The following is a 24,097-nucleotide window of genomic DNA, read 5'->3' on the forward strand; positions in this document are numbered from 1 at the left end:
GAAGTCAGTCCAGCTGAATGTTTGCAGCATTTTCTTTTTTTCAATTTCAGACTTCCAGCATTCGCAGTATTTTGCGTTTGTATTAGTTTCGGGACCTTAATGGATGAGGAAAAATTGAACCCAGTCAATGAAAGGCAGAATTACTTTTTAAAGCACGCCAAGAATGACTTAAGCAGCTAAAGCTGCATTTCTTCCTTGCATCCGTTTCAAGCACAAAGGATAGTCCGAGTAGGCAAATGCTTGTAGCTCCGAGCCACAATATAGATGACACTAATACTGCCTCTGAACTACGCAGGCGGAGCACAAGTTGGATCCTTTGAGTCTTCGCGCGCGCACGGCCGCGCAAAAAAGGGCCCACAGACTTAAGTGAATAGGACGTGCACAACAACCACCAAAAATTATAGGGAATGTTGATGAGTGAACAATCCATCGTGACCTCCTCCTGAGGTCCCCAGCATCACAGATGCCAGTATCCTCCATCGTATTGTGTGGCACTACCATCATTCTCAATGGGATAGATTTGAGACAAATCTAGAAACTCAAATCCGGGCATCCACGAGGCATTGTGGAGCATCAGGAACAGCAGGATTGTTTACAACCACAATCTGTAACCTCGTGGCCCTGCACATCCCCCACTCTACCATTACCATCAAGCCAGGGGATTAATGCTGGTTCAATGAAGAGTGCAGAGGGCATGCCAGACGCAGCACCAGGCATACCTAAAAATGAGGTGTCAACCTGGTGAAGCTACAATGCAGGGCTACTTGAGTGCCAAACAGCATAAGCAAGAAGCAAAACAGGAAAGATTGAAGCGGCAGACAGCCAATCAACTGCACTGCCCCCTGAACCTCCCACTCCTCAGGAGAGCGAATCAGTGGAGGAGGAAGCAACGGAAAATCAGCAGGGGGAGTGGCAGCTGGTGAAGAGAGCCAAAAGGAAGAACGGGCTAAGAAGGGACCAAGCTACTTCCCAGACAAGTGGCAAGAGGTGTCTCCCATTCAACATGGATGACAAGGGCAGCTGGTCTTCGGCTGAAGAAATACAAGGGCTACACCTACAGAAGAAGCGGCAAAGCTCTAGGGAGTTGGAGGATGAGACACCCGAGCTCCAGAACATTGGAGACAATGAGGAGACCAGTGCACCCCAACTTTGCCCACAACCTGAAGAGGCCAGCACACCCCCAACTCCAGGAATCTGGGAGCAGTGAAGCGCTTAGCGCACCTCGGCTCTGGGAAGCCGGGAGCAGCAACGCCCGAGAGGGGGAGAGGAATGGAGAGACTTCTCCAGCAGAGGACATTTCAAATCTCGTTCCTTGCATGAACCCCCAGATGCCACCTGAGTGGAACATCTCCAATGGGGTGGTTCAGGACAGTTTCCTCAGACCATCCAAAGTGAGGCAATTTGTGAACACTATGGGTACGCAGGAGCAGATGAACTCTCAAAGACAAAGGTTTGGTAAGAGACTAAATGCTTTAAAATGGGTGTAAAGATTGTATCTATAAATGTGCATAGCGTTAAATCTACTACACGATGTGTTGCGACCTTGGACTATCTTGCCAAAGTCAAAGCTGACCTGTTGTTTCTGTAGGAGTGTGCAATACCGCACCTTGATACAGCACCTCAGCTCCTACAGGCAATGGTCACGATGGGGTCCCATGGGCCATTGATCTGGTCAGGAGGAAACGACTCTCGTTCCTGCGGCGTGGGTATTCTGCTGCAGGGGGGCAACTCCACCGTCTCCAAGGTTAAGGAGGTGGTGGGCGGGCGCCTCCTCGTAGCAGACGTAATGTATAAGAATGCTCCTCTCCAGTTAATTAATTTGTACACCCAGGCACAAAAGGGTGAGCGGCTGGCGGTTTTTCAGCAGCTCCCACTGCTGCTGTCGACATCCTGGGCGGTGACTTCAACTGCATCATCGATTCAGCTGGACGATCCGGCAGGGCCGACAGCAGATTGGATGCTACGTCCATATCCCTGATGGAAACAGTTAAGGATGCCAAGCTGCACAACGTCTTCAGCAACCCTGCAGACAGAGCGCAGCGTAGATACACCTGGTCGCGGCCAGACGGGTCCATCTGTTCCAGGATAGACTTCCTGTTTGTGTTCCATGCATTCGCAGTCAGATCCACCGATGTCAAGCCAGTGTTCTTCTCTGACCACTGCCTCCTACTGGCTGACTGTTAGAGGAAGACCAGAGGGTGGGCAGGGGGGCATGGAAGCTAAACGTGCAACTGCTGACTCCAGAGAACATTGAGGAGCTCAAGAGGGATTACAAAGGTTGGAGAACCGTGAAATCCCTCTTTGAGTCCCTGACACACTGGTGGGAAGCGATCAAGGGAAACATCAAGAGGTTTTTCATCCTCAAAGGCACCCAGAAAGCTAGAAAGGAACAGAGGGAAATGTCCCGACTTCAGAAAAACATGCAGATCTGCTCCGGCTGCAGTTGATGGGTCGCTGTCAAGGAGGAACTCCAATAGGTGAAGAGCCAGCAAACCTCGGTCTTCGCCTTGGAAGCCTCCAAGATCATCTCCCATTCCAGAGTGCGCTCCGTGGAGGAGGATGAGATGTGCTCACATTTCTTCTTCCAAAAGGTACATAGCGAGAGCTCTGTGATCAGCAGCCTGAAGGAAGAAGACGGTTCAGTAAAGTCATCGCAGTCCGACATTTTGAGGATCAGCAAATCCTTTCATGCCGGATTGTATGATGTAAAGCCCACAGACTGCACGGCCTCCCAGTCCTTTCTGTCCTCTATCACGGAGGGATAAGACAACAGTACACGGGAGAGCCTGGACAAACCGCTAACTCCTGATGAACTGACTAAGGCCCTTGAGTCCTTTGAGAAGAGTAAAATTCCCAAAAGCGACGGCTTGCCGGTGGAATTGTATTCAGCTCTGTGGGACTGGATCAGCCCAGACCTGCTAGAAGTGTACGACAGTATGCTTCTGGTCGGCAGCATGTCAGAATCCATGAAGAAAGGCCTCATCAGCCTCATCTACAAGCACAAGGGGGAAAGGGAGGAAATTAGAAATTTGAATGTGGACTATAAGATTCTGTCCAAGGTCATCGCCAATCAGGTCAAGTCTGCTCTGGAATTGGTGATCCACCCTGACCAGACCTGTGCTGTGCCCAGTAGGAAGATCTCTGACAGCCTTGCGCTGATCAGGGATATGATTGCCTATATGCAGGACAGGGGTGTGGACACCTGCCTCATCAGCCTGGATCAGGATAAGGCCTTTGACAGAATATTGCACACCTACTTGGTTGATGTGCTCTCCAAAATGGGTTTGGGGAGGGAATTCGCAATTGGATCCAACTGCTCTACACTAACATCAGTAGCAAAGTCTCAATCAATGGGTGGGAATCAGATAGCTTTCCTAGTAAATCTGGAGTCAGGCAGGGCTGCCCTCTCTCCACTGTCCTGTTTGTGTGTTGCATAGAACCCTTTGCTGAGTCCATCAGGAAGGATCTGGGCATAGGTGGAGTGGCGATCCCAGGCAGTAGAGGCACTCAGGTCAAAGCCTCCCTGTACATGGACGATGTCACCGTCTTCTGCTCGGATCCGCTGTCAGCGCGCAGACTGATCCACATCTGCGACCAGTTCGAACTGGCCTCGGGAGCCAAAATAAATCGTGGGAAGAGTGAGGCCATGTTCTTTGGGAACTGGGCTGACCGATCCTTTGTCCCCTTCACCGTCAAGGTTGATGGCCTGAAGGTGCTGGGAATATGGTTCGGAGGGACCGGGACATGCGTTAGAAACTGGAAGGAGCGAGTGTCCATGGTGCAAAGAAAACTGGGCATGTGGGAGCGCGCTCCCTCTCCATTGCAAGTAAGAACCTGGTCATCAGGTGTGAGGCACTCTTGCTGTTGCTGTACATGGTGCAGGTGTGGCCCATTCCAGACTCCTGCGTGATGGTGATCACCCGAGCCATCTTCTGCTTTATCTGGAGGTCAAAAATGGATCGTGTCTGCAGGGACACGATGTACAAGCCTCTAGATAAGGGGGAAGAAAAGTGCCCAACATCGCCCTCATACTGTCCACCACCTTTGTGTGCAGCTGCACCAAGCTGTGCGTAGACCCTCGGTATGCAAACACCAAGTGTCACTACGTGCTGAGGTTCTACCTGTCCCCGGCGTTGCAGAGGATGGGTCTGGCCATACTGCCGTGGAACGCTCCAAGTAATTGGACCATGCTGAACCACCTGTAGTAGTAGTTCCATAACCAACAGAACAGATCTAAGCTCTGCAGTCCTGTCACATCCAATTGTGAATGGCGGTGGACAATTAAGCGCTCACTGGAGGAAGAGGCTGACAAATATCCCCATCCTCAACTATGGGAAGCGCAGTACATCAATGAAAGAGCCAAGGCTGAAGTAGTTTTGCAACAATCTTGAGCCAGAAGAGCCGAGTGGATGGTCCATCTTGACTTTTTCTACAGAACTAGTTGTACCCATAGCAACACTGACATCTAGCCAGCAATGTGAAAAATTTACCAGGTATGTCCTGTCCACAAAAAGCAGGAGAAGTCCAATTCAATCGCATTACTGCCCCATCATTCTACTCTTGATCATCAGAAAAGTTGAGGAAGGAGTCATCAACAGTGCTATCAAGCAGCATTTACTCAGCAATAATGTGCTCACTGATGCTTAGTTTGGGTTCTGCCAGGTCCACTCAGCTCCTGACCTCATTACAGCCTTCGTCCAAACATGGACAAAAGAGCTGAACTCAAGAGGCGAGGTGAGATTGACATCAAGGCAGCATTTGTCTGAGTGCGGCACCAAGAAGCCCTAGTAAAACTGGAGTCAATGGGAATCAGGGGGAAACTCTCCCCTGATTGGAATCATCCCTAGCACAAAGGAAGATGGTTGTGGTTGTTGGGGATCAATCATCTCACTCTCAGGACATTAATGCAGGAGTCCCTCAGGGTAGTGTCCTAGGCCCAACCATCTTCAGCTGTTCATCAATGACCTTCCTTCTGAAAGGTGGTCTGAATTTGGGATGTTTCCTGATGATTTCACTATGTTTAGCACCATTTGTGACCCTTCAGATACTGAAGCAGTGCATTTCTACATGTAGCAAGACCTGGACAACAATCAGATTGGACTAATAAATGGTTCGTGATATTCATGTCACACAAGTGCTAGGCAAAGGCCATCTCCAACAAAAGAGAATCTCCCTTCATATTCAATGGTTGAAACCCCCACTATCAACATTCTGGAGGTTACTATTGACCAGAAACTGAACTGGACAGTCATACAAATATTGTGGTTACAAGAGCAGATCAGATGCTGGGAGATCAGTGGAAAGTAACTCACCTCCTGACTAATTGTAGACAGCATAAACTCTGAATCCTGGACCTCGCTACTTAACAGCACTGTAGGCGCAGCTCCACCACACACTACTACATTCTCAAGCTCAACTAGGGAGGGACTATAAAAGCTGGCCTCTCTACATATGCCCATATCTGTGGGAATGAATGACAAAAAAATAGATATTGCAGGCGCACCCATTATACAAATGGAGCGAAGTGCCAGAAATGCATCAATGAGTTAGAAATGAACCATGTAGGGGTGAGAGAATGGTGAACTTGAGACACATATCAAAGAAAATCTCTGGATTACAGCAACAACATAAAACAGCACCACCCTAACCTGCAACCCTGGAGGATCTCGGGAAAGAACTTGGAGTGCTTTACCTATCTGCAAAAAGACAAGTTCATTGGGTCCAGCCTAATTTTTAGCCTTATTTTCATGCCAGTCCAAAGAGCATTGGTTATAAACTTACCAGGCATATGAAAAGGTTAATACCGATGTGGAGTTGTGGCCATTAACCATTAACATGTATTAGCAGTTGCACAAACCAAATTAACTGCTTTGAGACAATGATCCATGACCGAGTTAACTGGTTAATCAGTTAACCACCCCTTGACTAATATACAGTCTGACACAGCAATTGGGATGATTCTTTTACTGATATATCACTGTTGTCCCATCTAAACCACCATATGATTACATGTTAATTGGTACAGGGAATAGTGCAGTAGATGTAAATCAGCATTAATCAACAACGTTAAAACACCCAGATGTCCTTGCTAATTAAATGTATCATAATTCCTGAACTGCAGAGGATTTTACTTGGCAATAGAAACTTCAACTTGTGTTCAAGATCAATGTCAATTAACCATGCAACTTCAACTCAGATTATTTGCATTAATGGCTATGAATAGTAAGGTTGATCCTCTTATTATCAGCCCCTCAGTATGTAGTCCCCTTCACTGGGGTGGTTGAAGGCAGTATCTGGGTATCCATTCTAAACTAGATCTATAGATAAGCATAGGGTGACTAAACAACTTGAAAATCTTCAGCTGAACAGAGACCGAACATGGATTTGTAAAAGGTAGGTCAAGCCTGGCGAAACTCATTGCATTTTTTGAAGCGGTGACTAAACCGATGGGCAGGGGAATGTCTTTAGATGTTATTTATATGGACATCCAGAAGACATTTGATAAGGTCCCTCATAAAAGATTTAGCTAAAGTTGAAACCAATGGAATTGAAGGCAAATTATTTACCTGGTTAAGGGAATTGGCTGAACAGCAGGAGACAGAACATAGGGACAATGAACAGGTAGATAGTTGGCAGAATGTGACTAGTCCTGCAAGTATCTATGTTGGGGTCTTACCTAGTTACCCAGTTTATTAATGACTTAACTGGGATAGAAAGCCACATATCCAAATTTTCTGTTGCCACAAATATAGGCAGCATTATAAGCAGTGATAATGGAAGCATAAAATTACAAAGAGATTGACAAACTAAATGAATTGAAAAACTGGCAAATGGATTGCATTACAGGTAAATGTGAGGTCATCCCAGTTTGAATCTGAAAAGGGTACTTTCTAAATTGTGAAAAGTAGAAACAATGAAGGTTCAGAGAGACTTGGGATTCCAAGTACATAGATCATTGAGAGTAAATGGTGGTATAGTGGTAATGACACTGGACTAATAATCCAAAGGCTCAGGTTTATACTTTGGGGAGGTGGGTTCAAATCCCACCATGGCAGCTAGTGGAATTTAAATTCAATAAATTTTTAAAAATCTGGAAACAAAGGCTTGTCTCAGTAACAGTTACCATGAAAGTATCATAAAACTGACTAGGTTCACAAATAGGGAACAATCTGCCATCCTTAAATGGCATCTGGCCTATGTGTGACTCCAGGCCCACAGCAATGTGGTTGATTCTTATCTTCCCTCTGAAATGGCCTAGCAAGCCATTCAGTTGCAGCAATTAGGGATGGGCAACAAATGCTGGCCTTGCCAGTGACGTCTACATCCCATTAAGTAACAAAAACAAATTGTTATGAACCCGTACAGAAAGTAGTTAAAAAGACTAATTGATTGCTGGATTTTATATCTAGAGCTTTAGAAATATAAAAACCCATCTGATTCATGAATGCCCTTTAGGGAAGGTCTGGTCTACATGTTGACCCCAGACCCACAGCAATGTGGTTGACTCTTAAAAGCCCCCTGAACAAGCCCTCTGAGCAAGGGCAATGACGGATGGGCAATAAATAATTAGCCAGTGACACCCACACCCCATGAACGAATAAATAAAAAAAAGAATACAAGTAGGTAGAAGTCATGGTGCAGTTACACAAGGCCCAGGTTAAATCACACCTGGAGTACTGAGAATAGTTCTGGGCTCCACAATTTAGGAAGAATGTATTAACCATGGAGAGAATGTAGTGTAGGTTTACAAGATTGACACCTGAAATCCAACGCTTAACTTATATGAGATATTAGCACAAGCTAGGGTAGCATTCCCTGAAATTTAGAAGGTTAAGGAATGATTTAATCAAAGTTTTCAAGATATTAAGGAGAGCAGATAGGGTAGTTGGAGAGAAAACAGTTTCTCCATTTGTGGAGTGTAAAACTAGAGACCTTCATTAAAAATAAAAATATAAAGGGTGGTTGAAGCTTGGAACTCTTCCAGAACTGGCAATCACTTCTAGACAAATTGTTGAATTTAACTGGGTTAGATAAACTTTTGTGATCTAAAGTTATTAATGGATATGGAGTAAAGGCCCCTTGGTGTGAAATTCTAGTCTTCCGTGTAACACAGACATTAATTCATCTATTTTAAATGGATTAATGACTCTGCAAAAATAGTAGCCACAGGAATGTCTCAAATATGAGTTACAGGCTAACCCCCTAGTGCCCTCGCAGGAATTCCCAGGCTATTGTCCCTGAAGTAGAGAGGGCAAACTCCAGAACAGTTGGATTAATAATGATCGATATGGTGAATGAGCCCTGTTGTTCAGTGGGACCTAGAGTCACAATTAGACTCTGCTCAAAGGCGCAACTGGAAATGTTTGCTACACAGAAACACAGGGAGTTAACAGAATCAGAAACTGGGAATGTCACTTATACGGACACCAGTGGATAATTGAGCTGAAAGTTGAGAATATCCTTTACATAAGCAAAGGAGTAAATAGTATCAGATGTTAGATGTTCCATAATCAGGCACTAGGTGGCAAAGATTTATAAGCTTCCAAAAGGAAATGGCATGGACATGAGACAAAAACTTTGCATCTATCTTCTTGACAGAAGACACCACAAACATTTTGGGAATAATGGAGAACCCACAGGTCTAGGGAGAATGAAGGACTTAAAGAAATTGTTATAAGTAAAGAAATAGTATAGGAGAAAACAATTAAACTAAGTGGCAATAAATATCTTAGACCTGATGGCCTCAGGTTTTCAAAGCGGTAACTGCAGTTAGTGGATGTACTGGATTAGTCAATGGACAGGCTGTAACTAATAGGGCAGCATAAGGATTGGTACTTGGGTCTCAGTTATTTACAATGTATATTAATGATCTAGATGTGTGGACTAAATTTGTAGCCAGGTATGCAAAGTTAGGTGGGAGAGTAATAACTGGGGAGGATATACACAAAAAGAGTAGATGGATTTAGATAGGTGAGATGAATGGGCAACATGGCAAAGTCATACAATGTGGCAAATTGCAAAGTTATCTACTTTGCATGAAAAAATATAAAATGCAGAATAATTTTTGAACAATTATATGCTGGGAAATGTTTGCATTCAGAGGGATTTGGGTATCCTACATGAATTACGGAAAGTTAATAGCAAATTAGGAAGGCAAATGGTGTGTTAGCTTTTGTTACAAAGAGGTTGGTGTACAAGAGTAACGAGCCTTACTACATTTATAAAGGGCATTGGTGAAGCTATACCTGGGGCACTGTGTGTAGTTTTAACTCCTTACCAACATAAGGGCTACTTGCCCTAGAGGAAGAGAAATGAAGGTTCATTAAGTCTGGTAACAGGATGTGGGGATTGTCCTGTGAAAAGAGATTGAGCAGACTAGGCCTATATTCCCTGGAAGAATGAGAGGTAACCTATTTGAAATATGCAATCAAACTTAAGGGACTTGACAGGGTAGAAGCTGAGGAAATGTTTTTGCTGAGTCTCAGAATAAGCGGTCAGTCATTTCGGACAATTGGATAAATATTTTGAAGGGAAATAATTTGTGGAGCTATGGAGAGAGAGTAGGAGTGCGGGCCTCACTGAATATCTCCCACGTTGTACAATTCTATTAACTTTGTTTTATTTAAAGGAAACTAATCTTTTACCTGCAGAAAAGTGTGTGTGTCGTGTTCCTCAAAATGTCTCTGTAACTCGATAGCTCTTGCTCGACGCTATCTAACTCCTGTTGGATTCCACTGAGGTTTTTCTCCATCCTTTTCAGAATTTTCTCCTCTTCTTCAACGGGCCTTTCCCTTTTTCCTTTGGGACCTGATCCCTGCAGTTACCTCTCCCATTAGGCTGCTGACAGCTTGGTATCTCCCTTGAGATCCAGAACTCACTTGACATTCACTGTTACTTTAACTTTAGAGCAACTCATTTAAGATTCTTAGACTTATTTTTCTCAGCAGCCTGCTAGTATGTCAGCTAGAGAGAGACTTAAGCTGCTCCCTTCACCTTAGAGCATAATGGCTAACTGAAATCAAACTGCTTTCCATTCCTCTATGTGGGCCTACTGTTACTAGACAACATCACAGTTTTTTCTACCTTGTGTTTGTTTTAACTTCCCTTCAAGAGTCGTAAAATCTTATTAGAATGCAGAAACAAGGGCAATTAGGAACGGGCAAGAAAAGCTGGCACAGCCAGCCAAGTCCACATCCCTTGAATGAATAAAAAAAAATCACAAATCAAACTTAAGCGAAAAGTCATTCTTAACACCCACAAGTACAAATATAACTTTCCTAAACTATCTCTCATTCCTAACAACTTGTATGGAACATTGCTTAGACAGTATCGGGACTACGGTGCACAATTCTGATCTCCATGTTTTACAAAGGATAAAGAGACATATAGATGTAAAAAAAAAGGTTCACAAAATTGATACCAGACCTGAGAGGCTTTAATTATCAGGGAAAGCTTTGACTCTGGCTCTTTTTTCTAGGAAAGAGCAGACTAAGGAGTGAACTTATAGAGGTCTTTAAGATTATGAATGGATCTGAAAAGGGAGGAAGTGGTTCACAAAAGTAATTACAATCGAATTAGCCTAACCTTGGTGGTGGACATTTTGGGGGAAAAAAATTAAGTGATACTGTAAACTGTCATTTAGAAATGCAAATTAATTAAGGACTGTCAGCATGCACTTGTTAGGGAAAGATGATGCCTAAGTAACTCAACTGACTTTTTGGGGAAAGTTACAAGGAGGATCAATGAGGGTAATGTATTTGTTCTAGTCAGCATGGATTTTATCAAGGCTTTTGATAAGGTCCCACATGGCAGATTAGTAGGAAAATATTAAAGCACACAAGATTGATAGGCAAGTAGCATGCTGGATCCAAAAATTGTTCAGTGGACTGGTCAATGGGTCTTACTGTGGCTGGAAGGTTGTTTCCAGTGGGGCTCTGCAAAGCTCAATTCTGGGTCCCTTGCTGGTTGTGGAATATATGAACGATTTAGACTTAAATGTAGGGGGCATGATTATCAAGATTGCAGATGATGTAAACATTGGCTATATGATTGATAGTGAGGGAGAAAGCAATAGACTATATGAAGATATCAGTGGGTTGAAATGTGACAAATTGAATTTAATCCTTAGAAGTGTGAGCAAGGGAGAACACAATAAATGGTCGGATTTTGACAAGTGTAGAGGAACAGAGGGATCTTGGAGTGCATGTCCACAGATCACTAGAGGAGATCACAGGTAGTTAAGTTGGTTAACAAGCCATACAGGATACTTTCCTTTCCTAGCCAGGCCTAGTGTATAAGAGCAGGGAGATTATGCTAGAACTATATAAAACACTAATTAGAAAAACAACTTGAATATTACTTACAATTCTGGTTACCACATTACAAGAACTTTGTGATTGCATGAGAGAAGCTACAAAAAATGTCTAAGAGGATGTCGCCTGGACTGGAGAATTTTAACTCTAAGGGTAGATTGTCGGGGTTGTTTCCTTTGAAGCCAATGAGACTGACGGGAAATTTAGTTGAGGCATATAAAATTATGAGGGGCCTAGGTAGAGTAAATAAGACAAACCTATTTCTGTTAGCAGAGAGGTCAATAACCAGGAGGCATAAGTAATTTGCAGAAGGATTAGAGGCAAGTTGAGGAAAATTCTTTTTCAACCAGAAGATGGTGGATTTAGTTGGTAGAAGCAGAAACCCACTTCAGATTTAACAAAAAAATTGGATGTGCACTTGATGTGCTGTAACTTACAAGATGAAGGACTGAAAGCTGGAAAGTGGGATTAGGCTTGTTAGCTCTGTTTTTCTTGGTACAGACACAAATCTGATATGGCAAATGGAGTGCAGCTGAGCTAACTGAGTGAAGACTTTTGGGCTGAATTTTGCCATCAGCGAGCGGGGGCGGGGCCTGCTCACCGATGCGTAAAATGACGTGGGATGACATCGGGGGACACCCCCTGTGTCATCCCGCTCCATTTAAATTTTCAGGAAGGTGGGCCCGCAGCAAAATCAGCTGCTGGCCCGCTGACCTGTCTGGCCAATTGAGGCCATTGACAGGGTCATTAAAACAATTAAAGGACCTGCCCGTCCAACCTTAAGGTTGGCGGGTAGGCCAGGAGCCCTGGCGGGGAATAGAAAAAACATGAAATCTCATCCACTGGAGGGATGAGGTTTCATGTAGGGATTTTAAAAGATTAATAAAGTTTTAGTGTACATCATGAACATATCCCATCTATGTGACATTGTCACATGAGGGGGACATGTTAAGGATTTTTTTTTTCTAATTTTTAATATTTTTAAAACTGTCAGCGATCTCCCTGAGGCTGCACTTAGCCTCAGGGAGATGTGCGCTCTTTAGTTCGCATGTGTAAAAGAGCACACTCTCACTTTTGGGGAATTCCCCCCCAACCCCCCTGCCTGCACAGGGTGTACACAATACTGCAGGTGTGGTCTCACCAGTGCCCTGTACTGCTGAAGCATAACCTCTCTACTTTTGTAATCAATTCCTCTCACAATAAATTATAACATTTTATTAGCTTTCCTAATTACTTGCTGTACCTGCACGTAAAATAGCAGCAGGGCCTGCTTCTCTGGCGGGGATTGGCTCCCCGCCTGCCGGAGATTGGGACGGGCCCACTCGTTCGGTAGGCAGAAAATTCTGCCCAAATGAGAGGGGAATTTTTTGTGTTCATTTTGTTCTGAAATTTTGCCCTTACAACCTAACCTAGTCTGTAATTAGCAGTAACTGGAAAGTACTGTGTAAGCAGGCTAAGTTCTTTCTTTCTTGCAGTTTAGACAGGGTATACTCATTCTCAGCTGTAGAAGCTGAGTAGCTCATAAGCTAACTGATTGAATCTGGTCACTATAGCTCCAGCTCAATTTACTTTAAATTCAAGGTTCTTTAGTACAGCCTTGGCAAACAGAGTGTAGCTGAGCTAATTGAGTGAAGACTTGGAGTTTATTTAGAGGGGAGTTTTAAGTGTTAATTTTGTTCTTAAATTCAAAATGGTTGCTAAGTTTGCTGATGATACAAAGATAGGTAGGAAAGCAAATTGTGAACAGGACGTAAGGAAGCTACAAGGTGACATAGATAGGTTAAGTGTGTGAGCAAAGATCTGGCAAATGGGGTATAATGTGGGCAAATGTGAAATCATTCATTTTGACAGGAAGAATAAAAAAGAAGCTTATTATACAAATGGTAAGAGATTGCAGAGCTCTGAGGTTCAGAGGGGCCTGGGTGTCCTCGTGCATGAATCACAAAAGGTTAGTATGCAGGTACAGCAAGTAATTAGGAAAGCTAATAAAATGTTATAATTTGTGAGGGGATTTGATTACAAAAGTAGGGAGGTTATACTTCAGCTGTACAGGGCACTGGTGAGACCACATCTGTAGTATTGTGTACAGTACTGGTCTCTTTATTTAAAGAAATATGTAAATGTGTTAGAAGCAGTTCAGAGAAGTTTACTAGACTAATACCAGGAATGGGCGGGTTGTCTTATGAGGAAAGGCTGGACAGGTTAGTCTTGTATCCACTGGAATTTAGAAGAGTAAGGGTCAACTTAATTGACACCTTTAAGATCTGAGGGGTCTTGACAGGATGGATGTAGAGAGGATGTTTCCTCTTGTGGGAGAATCTAGAACTGGAGGTCACTGTTTATAGATAAGGCGTCGCCAATTTAAACCAGAAATGAAGAGAACATTTTTTCTCTCGGGGTTGAGAGTCTTTGGAACTCCCTTCCTCAAAAGGAGGTGGAAGCAGAGTCTTTGAATATTTGTAAAGCAGAGCTAGATAGATTCTTGATTAACATGGGGGTGAAAGGTTATGGGGTAGGCAGGAATATGGTGTTGAGTCTACGTTCAGATCAGGCATGATCTTATTGGATGGCGGCACAGGTTCGAGGGGCTGAGTGGCCTACTCCTGCTCCTAATTCGTATGTTTCTAAAATAATGGAAATTTCTACTCTTCAATTGCCTCCTGGGAAGCTGAGGATGAGGCTACTTGGATTTCTCTCAGATCATTGAATACACCTGCAAATAACTCTTTCAGACAGGAATACTTTTGCTTCCATGGAGGTGAGCTGGTTCTCCTAAATTTTCCTTCTGTCCTCCAAAAACAGATACATTGATGTGTATAACTGATCTCTTCATTGTCTTACTCTTGGTTAGAATATGAAACTCTGAAATATGCCATTACTCATTCCACTCGCATGTACAAATATCCCCAGCCTCTTTGTCATCATTTGCTGCACACAGTTCAGGTCTCTATACTTCAAAAGCAGGATATACAATACAAAAGCACTGGAGAAAGTTTTAAAAAAAAGATATACAGGCATGATGCCAAAACTGTGCAGTTATAACTCTCAGGGGAAAACTGAACAGCTGGGGCTCCTTACTATGGAAAAGACAAACCTCAGAGGTGACCTGTTAGAGCTCTTTGAAACTATGAAAGTGTTTGATAGGTTAGACATGAAGAGTATGTTTCCACTTGTCCACAACATGGGGCCTTAAATAAGATTGTTGTTAATAAATCCATGAAAAACAGAAAGATTTACAGTACAATAGAAGGCCATTTGTCCCATCTTGTGTGTATCAGCTGAAAAAGACGGAACACACCTTCCAGCTCTTGGGCCATAGCCCTGGAGGTTATGGTATCTATCAAGCTTTTTCTTTTTAAATGCAATGAGGGTCTCTGTCTCTACCACTCTTTCTGGAAGTGAATTCCAAACTGTTTGATACAGTTCTAGCATAACATCCCAGCTCTTACACTCTAGGCCTTGGACAACAAAGGAAAGCATATATATACTTTTTGATCACCTGTCCTGCTACCTTCACAGATCTTCAGATGCCTCTCTGTTCCTTTGCACTTCTCGGTATGCTACCATTTATTGTGTATTCCCTTACTTTGTATGTCCTTCCCAAGTGCATTACATCACACATATCTGGATTGAATTATATTTGCCATTTGGGCTGACAAGTGGCAAGTAACATTCATGCCACATAAGTGCCAGACAATGACCATCTCCAACAAGGGAGAATCTAACCATTGTCCCATGACATTCAATGGCATTACCATCACTGAATCCCCCACCAGGGCATTAGCAGTGACCAGAAACTGAACTGGACTAGCCACATAAATACTGTGCCTACCTGAGCAGGTCAGATGCTAAGAATCCTGTGATGAGTAATTCACCTCCTGACTCCCCAAAGCCTGTCCACCATCTGCAAGGCACAAGTCAGGAGTGTTGTGGAATACACCCCACTTGCCTGGATGAGTGCAACTCCCATAACACTCAAGAAGCTTGACATCATCCAGGACAAAGCAGCCCACTTGATTGGCACCACATCCACAAACATTCACTCCCTCCACCAACAACGCACAGGAGCAGCAGTGTATACCATCTACAAGATGAACTGCCTGGAATTCACCAAGGCTGTTTAGACAGCACCTTCCAAACACATGACCACTACCATCTAGAAGTACAAGGGCAGCAGATAGATGAGAACACCACCACCTGGAAGTTCCCTTCCAAGTCACTCACCATGCTGACTTGGAAAATATATCGCCGTTCCTTCACTGTTGCTGGATCAAAATCCTGGACATCCCTCCCTAACAGCATTGTGGGTGTACCTACACCACAGGGACTGCAGCAGTTCAAGAAGCAAGCTCACCACCACCTTCTCAAGGACAACTAGGGATGGGCAATAAATGCCGGCCCAGCCAGCGAAGCCCACGTCCCATGAATGGATAAAAAAAACCTTTTCTGCCCACCTGACCAGTCCGTTGATATCATTCCGCAGTCTACAGCACTTTTCCTCACTATCAACTGCACTTTCTTGTATTATCTGCAAACTACAATTTAAGTTTAATCCATTGCTTTTACCCAGCAAAGGATCCAGCACTGAGCCCTGCGAAACCTACTGGAAACAGCTTTCCAGTCACAAAAACACTGGTTCTTTGCTACCCGCCAGTGAGACAAATTTGAATCCATCTTGCCATGCACTTTCCCATGTGGTTTAATTTTCTGATCATTCTGCCTTGTTAATATCTGCACTAAACTCTGTGTTGGCGACAACCGATGTGCTATCCTTATTGACTGTCCTTGTTACATCTCAGAACATTTAATCCTGTTAGTCAGACTCAATCTTTCCTTAACAAAATCATGCTGATTGACTTAGCTTGATCTGTGCCTCTCGAGATGATAATTAATACCATCCCTCAGAATTTTCCAAAAATTTTCCCATTTGTGAGCTTAGGCTAACTGGCCTGTAATTAACTAACCTGGCCCTTTGTCCCTTTTTAAATTACAGTACAGCATTGAATGTCCTCAAGCCCTTTGGCACTAGGCCTATAGCCAGGGAGGTTTGGAAATTTGTGGTTAGAGTATACTGCTTTCACCGTTTCCCTTACTGGTCTGGGCTATATTTCAGATCCGCCTTTCTGGATGGTCAACACTTTAACATAATATATAATATAAAAACAGAAAATGCTGGAAAAACTCAGCAGGTCTGGCAACATCTGTGGATAGAGAAACAGAGTTAAAGTTTCAAGTCCGTATGACTTCTTCAGAGCTAAAGAGAAGTAGAAATGTGATGTGATGGATGTTATACTGTTTAGGAGGGGGTGGAGCAGGTGGAGCAAAATATGTCAGAGAAAGGTGACAGCAAAGGAGAAATTGACAAAGATGTAATGGACACAAGACAAAGAGAGAGTTAATGGTAGTGGTGAGTAGTAAGGAAGGTGCTGATAGTGGCATAAAGGTAAGATAGCAGAAGATAACAGAACAAGCATCAGCACTCTGTGAAAGCACAATATAGAAACAAGTGACTGATGACTTTGTGGGGTGAGTGGGTGTGGGGGTGGAGTGTTGGGATAAATTGTAAAAAAGTGAACAAATACATAAAAGAATAAAATAAAAAATAAATAAAAGTAAAAATAAATTAAAATTGAATTTAAAATGGAGTCAAGATGAAGGAGAGAGTTCATGGTCTGAAGTTGTTGAACTCAATGCAAGTCAAAGGCTGTAAAGTGCCTAGTCCAAAGATGAGGTGCTGTTCCTCCAGTTTGCCTTGAGCTTCAATGGAACATTGCAGCAGGCCAAGGACGGACATGTGGGCATGAGAGCAGGGTGGAGTGTTGAAATGGCAAGCGACAGGGAGGTCTGGGTCATGCTTGTAGGCAGACCGAAGATGTTCTGCAAAGCAGTCACCAGTCTGCGTTTGGGAGCAGCCATTGCAGTAGACACTGTAGGGGAGCTGGAAAATTCCAGTCATCGAAGCTGAAATGCAGTGAGGAACTGCACAGAATCAACGTGGCTTCCAGACAGCAGGGTTTGGGAATTTGTCCCATTTGTCTTGATTTTTTCACCGTTCCGGTTTCACTGGAGTGTGGACACGCTCCTGTATCACCCAATGTTGCCCGGAATGTAGAGAGGAGTTTCCGGAAAAAAACCTCGGGGTAAATCGGGCCTTAGCGAATCTGGTCGAGAAAGCTCGAAAATTAAAGCTGAATCCGAAAGAGAAGGAAAGTAAACGTCACTGTGAGAAACATCAGGAAGAACTGAAGCTGTTTTGTGAAGCTGACAAGAAATTGATCTGTTACACTTGTAGAGATTCGCGGGAACACAAATCTCACAACTTCTTGCCGATAGGTGATGCTGCGGAGATGTGTCGGCTAAAATGGGAGGGCTTAAATTCTGGTAGCATTTTCCTGATTATTTATCCTGTTTTTTAACATTTGATTTAATGAATTTAAATTTTAATTTTCGGATCAGCTGAAACCACATTTAGAATCGCTTGCACGAAGAAATGTTTCGGCTATGGTCACCGAACTGCGACAGAAGCGGCTGATTTTCTCCATGTGCCGATTTTCTGGGATATCGGTTTGTTTTGCTCCCTTTATCGCGGGACATTAATTATGTTTCACATTTCATTTGGTAGGAACATTCGAGCAGTTTGCAGACCCACATCACATCAGAGTTCACTAAAATGCACCAGATTCTCACTGAGAAGGGGCAACGTTTATTCAGAGATCTCAGAGGAGAGGAGAGGATTCTAGAACCAATGGAGCAAAACCTCAATGTAATCCAAGGGGCGTTAGTCCGTACTGAGCGACATATATCAGACTTAAAACCACAGATGGAGGAACAAATCACAGAACTGTTATAGTGTAGGAGGAGGCCATTCGGCCCATCGTACCTGCACCGGCTCTCTCAGCATTTTAACTTAGTGCCACTTTCCTGCCTTTTTCCCGTAACCCTGCACATTGTTTCTATTTAAATAATCATCCAATGCCCTCTTGAATGCCTCAATTGAACCTGCCTCCACCACACTTCCAGGCAGTGCATTCCAAACCCTAACTACTCGCTGTGTGTAAAAGTTTTTCCTCACCTCGCATTTGCTTCTTTTGCAAAACACTTAAAAACTGTGCCGTCTGTTTCTCGATCCGTTTATGAGTGGGAACAGTTTCTCCCTATCTACTCTGCCCAGACCCCTCATGATTTTGAAAACTTCTATCAAGTCTCCTCTTAACCTTCTCCTCTCCAAGGAAAACAGCCCCAACTTTTACAATCTCTCCTCATAACTGAAGTGGCTCATCCCTGGAACCATTCTTGTAAACCTCTTTTGCACTCTCCATGCGTTGACATCCTTCCTGTAGTATGGCGCCCAGAACTGTACACAATATTCCAGCTGAGGTCTAACCAGTGTCTTATATAAGTTTATCATAACCTCCCTCACTTGTACTCTACTCCACTATTAATGAAGCCTAGAATACTGTATGCTTTAGAAACAGCTCTCTACCTTTCCTGCCACCTCTATTGACTTATATACATATACACCCAGGTCTCTCTGCTCCTGCACACCCATTAGAATGGTATCCTTTATTTTATACTGTCTCTTTGTGTTCTTTGTACCAAAGTGTATCAACTCACACTTCTGCACACTGAACTTCATCTGCCAAATATCTGCCCACTCCACCAATGTGTCAATGCTCTCTTAAAGTTCTACACTGTCCTCCTCACAGTTTACAATTCTCCCAAGTTTTGAAATTGTCCCCATGCACACCAAGATCTAGATCATTTATATATATATCAGGAAAAGCAAGGGTCCCAATGCTGACCCCTGCGGAACTCCAGTACAAACCTTCTTCCAGCCTGAAAACACCCATTAATCATTACTCTCTATTTCCTGTCCCTCAGCCAATTTTGAATCCATGTTGCTGATGTCCCTTTTATTCCATGACCTATAACTTTCCTCACAAGTCTGTTGTGTGGCACTGTATCAAACAACTTTTGTATCATACACCACATCAACGGCCTTGCCCTCATCAGCCATCTCTGTTTCCTCTTCAAAAAATTCCAGCAGTTAGACACGATTTTCCTTTAACAAACCACGCTACCTCTTCTGAATCAATCCACATTTTTCATGTGATTACTAATTATATCGCCAATAATTGTGTCTAGAAGTTTTCCCACCACTAAAGTTAAGCTGACTGGTCTGTAATTGAACAAGGGCTTAATATTTGCAATTCTCCAGTCCCCTGGCACCTCCCGTCAATCCGGGAACATTGAAAGATTATTGCCAGTGCCTCTGCAATTATCACTCTCACTTCCTTCAATATTCTTGGGTGCATCTTATCCAGTCCTGGTGCCTTATCAATTTTAAGTACTGATAGCTTATCCAATGCCTCCTCCTTATCAATTTTAAACCCTTATGGTGACTGAGTTTCCTCCTCTGTCACCGTGGCCTGGGCAGCATCTGCCTCATAGGTAAAGACAGATACAAAGTATTCACTTAACACCTTGGCCATGCCTCTTGCCGCTATGCGTAAATCCTCTGTTTGATCCCTAATCAGTCCTACTCCTCCTTTACCACCCTTTTACTATTGATGTGCTTATAGAATATTTAGGGATTTCCTTTTATGTTAGCTGTCAGTCGTTTTTCATAATCCCTCTTTGCTTCTCGCATTTCCTTTTTCACATCCCTTATGAACCTTCTGTGTTCAGCTTGGTTCTCAATTATATATGCTACCTGACACCTGTCATAAGCACATTTTTTCTTTAACTTAATTTCTATCCACTTTGTCATTCAGAGAACTCTGGATTTGTTTGTCCTACGCTTCCCTTTTGAAGGAACAAACCTTGACTGTGCCCAAACCTCCTCACCTTTGAAGTTAGCCCATTGTTTAGCTACTGTTTATCCCACCAACCTTTGGTTCCAGTCTATCTGACCCAGCTCCGTTCTTGCCCCCTTGAAGTCTGCTTTCTGCCAGTTGATTATATTTACATTAGATTGACCAATGTCATTTTCTACTGTCTTCCTAAACATTATTATGCAAAACCTTTGTATCACTAGTATTTGTTTTAGTTTCACCTGCATTGCTTGTCTCACAACTGCAAACATGGGTTTCACTGCCAGAGGGGATTGTGAGGGAATTTAGAGGAAACCATGTTTGCAGTTGTGAGACAGGCAATACAGGTGAAACTGAAACAAATACTAGCGAGATCTCTGAACACTGACCTTGCAGGAATGGTTTGACTTCAGCGCCTGATATTGAGATTATTGGTCATTAGTTAGTGCTCACTTTTTAACTACCCAAACATTCCTTCTGTAGCGACCTGCAGGAGAAAGTGAGAGAGTGCGTGAGTGTGTGTATGAGAGAAAGATAGGAAGAAACAGATGGACTGACAGAAAGAGAGAGACCCAGAGCTGAAAGTCTGGTGATCTGATAATTAATGTGGCAAGTCTCTTCCTGATGCATGTAAGCCCTCACTGCATAGAAATTCCCCAACACCTGCTGACAGAGCCATTGTACCATGTACATTATTTAGAATGTAGAGCATGGAAATAGACCATTCAGTCCAACTGCTCTGTGCTGGTATAAAACCAGACAATGCTGGATATGCTCAGCAGGACTGGAAGCATCTGTGGGGAGAGAGAGGCAGGTTTCATGTTCCAGGTCATTACCTTTCATCAGAACTCAGTCCCGCAATATCTCCACTCTATACTCCTTGCACACTTCTCCATTTGTTTAGCAGCTTTGTTTCTCTATCCCACTCTCACTCTTTGAATACCTATAGAATAATCCCTGGTAGCTTGATCTTATTTTTTTTTGTTTATTGATGAAAAAAAGAGACATGGCTAAGCTTTTTGCCTTGTACTCATTAGGACACTCGCAAGAATACCAATATAAGGGGGAAAACAACAATTTATACTGTATGTGAAGAGAGCGTCAATTGGTTGGCAAGTGGTATTGCCATGGATAATGCACCACTGATGGTGCCTGACAGTTAACTGCCAAGCATTGTTTGAAATTTAAACCAGGCAGCTTGACCCTGATTGAATAATGCCTGGCAACATGTCTCTCTTTTTGCAAAATTCATGTTCTATACCACCGGCATAATCTCAGAGTAAGGGGACACCAATTTAAAATAGAGGTGAAGAGGAATTTCATCTCTCAGAGGGCAGTCAATCTGTGGAATTCTTTACCACAGTGAGTTGTAGAGGTTGGGTCGTTAAGTATATTCAAGGCTGAGATGGACAGATTTTTAACAGCAAGGGAGTCAAGGGTCATGGGGAAAAGGCAGGAAAGTGGAGTTGAGGATTAACAGATCAGCCATGGTCCCATTGAACACAGAGCAGACTCAGTGAACTGAATGGCCCACTTCTGCTCCTACGCTTTAAGGTCACGAGGCTGTCGTGTCATTTTGTGCCTATATAGGCAGCTCACAAGGCGAGGGCAGGTTCTTTCAGATTTCCGCCTCTATCAAGAAACTTTTATTACTGCATCACTTGGAATTCACATATAATTGGTAGCAGCAAACCAATAGGTAATTCAGCCATTATTGCCTGTCGTCGCTAAATCGTGTACAGAAACTTTCCTCAAGAGGGTGGCGCTGTTGCACGGTCTAAACACGTTGGGAATTCATTAAAGGCCAGCTGACCATGTGATGCAGACAAGGTTCATTATCAGAGCGCAGGATTTTTTACTCTCTGAAAGAAATTCCCTTGGTTTCCCCTTTCACAGTCTCATTATATTGCTGCTCCTGTCCTGACACTCTGAAATAAATCTTAATATTTATAGCACAAAGGGAATCTCTGATCCAGGTTCAATATTCGGCACCATTGGTTGCATTAGGAATGTGAAAGGACTGTCAACTTTTACCCCCAGTCTGGGATTATGCTCCAAGCGTTTCAGGAACCCGAGTGGCTTCTTCCCTAATCTGCCCACCTCAATCCCTTGGTGTCCCATTTTTCCTTCACTAATGACAACTTGAATGACCTCCGACTTAATAAAAAGTCCTGCATCAGCTTTACAAAGCAGTGATTGACACACAGCCACATAAGGCCACATGAGAGAAGATGGTCAATGGCTTGGTCAAAGAGGAAGGCTTTAAGAAGCACTTTAAATGAGGGAAGTGGGGTAGGGAGGCGGAGATATTTAGTAAGGAGATTCCAGAGTTTCCGTCCTAGGCAGCTGAAGGCCAAAATGGAGTGATTAAGATCAGAGATGATGAATGGCCAGAATTAACTAAGTGCAAAAATCAGAGGGTTGTGGGGTTGGATGAGATTACACAAATCTTGGGGGGTTGAGGTAATGGAGGGATTTGAAATCAAGGGTGAAAAGTTTTAAATTGAAACATTTCTTAACCAGGTCATCCGTTCCATCTGACCCCCCCCACCCAGTTCCAGGTTAGAGCGTCTCCCACTATGCAGTGCAGTTCACTCAGGGAATGCAAGTTTTTCCGAAAAGAGGGACATGTTGAAGCTTTTTGTCTTGCACTCATCAGGACACTTCGCAAAAATACCAACATTGGTATTCATGTGGTGTCCTGATGAGTGCAAGTCGAAAAGCTTTGACATGTCTCTTTTTTTCAGTAACACGCAAGTTCTCTACTGCCATACGACTATTTGAATACAAATTTGGTGTGGCCACAAGCACTTTTACATGGATGTGCAATCTGGAACTATGGATAGTGATTGTAGAAGTTCCAATTTTCCTTCCAGCATTCATAATAAACCTGTTTGGCCCTGGGTGGGGGAGGGGGTAGGGGGGAAGGAAGGCGGCGGGAAAGAAGAGGGTACTCAAACCCGGGAGTTTGTGTCAGAGGTAGGGATGCTACTCATTGCGTCACAAAGACCTCACCAGCACAATGAGCCATCATCAAACCAGAGCAAAGGGGAAGATTAAACATCCTAGTCCCCGACATATCTTGGAAGGACAGGGCCAGCGTGAGACCCGGAGACAAACAGTAGCCACACCCTGGCACCTTGGAAAGGCTTGATTCCCTTACTCTGTGTTCTGGGATCAGAGGGATTCACATCAGGGGCCATTACTGGGGGCTGGAGGTGGGGAACATTAGAGAGTGGGATTTGGGATTGGCCGAAAGTCTGTGGACAGGAAACGGGAAAATTGACAAGAGTCCTGAGACTGGACACTGGACTATGTTAAAAGCAAAATACTGCGGATGCTGGAAATCTGAAGCAAAAACAAAAATGGCTGGAAAAACTCAGCAGGTCTGACAGCATCTGCGGAGAGGAACACAGTTAACGTTTCAATTCTGTGTGATGACGTTCTGATGAAGAGTCATACGGATTTGAAATGTTAACTGTGTTCCTCTCCGAAGATGCTGTCAGACCCACAGAGTTTTTCCAGCTATTTTTGTTTTTGCACTGGTCTATGTGTCTGATTCGTAAGAGTAATTGTATTGCCGGCACCTCCCCGTCTGAGACCATCCCTCACCCTGAGTGTGAATCCCTGGAGGATTGGGGTTTTCTTGGACTATGAGGGTGGACAGGTGTAATTTTACAATGCGGACAACATGTCCCATCTCCACACTTTCATGGATCTTCCTTTCGGGGAAAACACATGGCATTAATCAAGTCTTCGAATCCAAATGTGTTTACTGAAGTAATTGGATATCTGGATAAAAGCAAAAAAACTGTGGATACTGGAAATCCAAAACAAAAACTAAAATACCTGGAACAACTCACCAGGTCTGGCAGCATCTGTGGAGAGGAACACAGTTAACGTTTCGAGTCCGAATGACCCTTCAAGTTCTGGAAATTGTTGATATAATGTAAGGTGTCAGAGGAACCACAG

General features: G+C 43.5%; 1 protein-coding gene across 1 annotated transcript in view; it reads left to right on the forward strand.

The window, feature by feature from the left end:
- The window catches only part of LOC121291302, a 197,120-nt gene that overhangs the window by 29,455 nt on the left and 143,568 nt on the right, over positions 1–24,097 (forward strand). The window lies entirely within an intron of this gene.

The sequence above is a fragment of the Carcharodon carcharias genome, chromosome 19, assembly GCF_017639515.1.
Source record: "Carcharodon carcharias isolate sCarCar2 chromosome 19, sCarCar2.pri, whole genome shotgun sequence".
NCBI lineage: Eukaryota > Metazoa > Chordata > Chondrichthyes > Lamniformes > Lamnidae > Carcharodon > Carcharodon carcharias.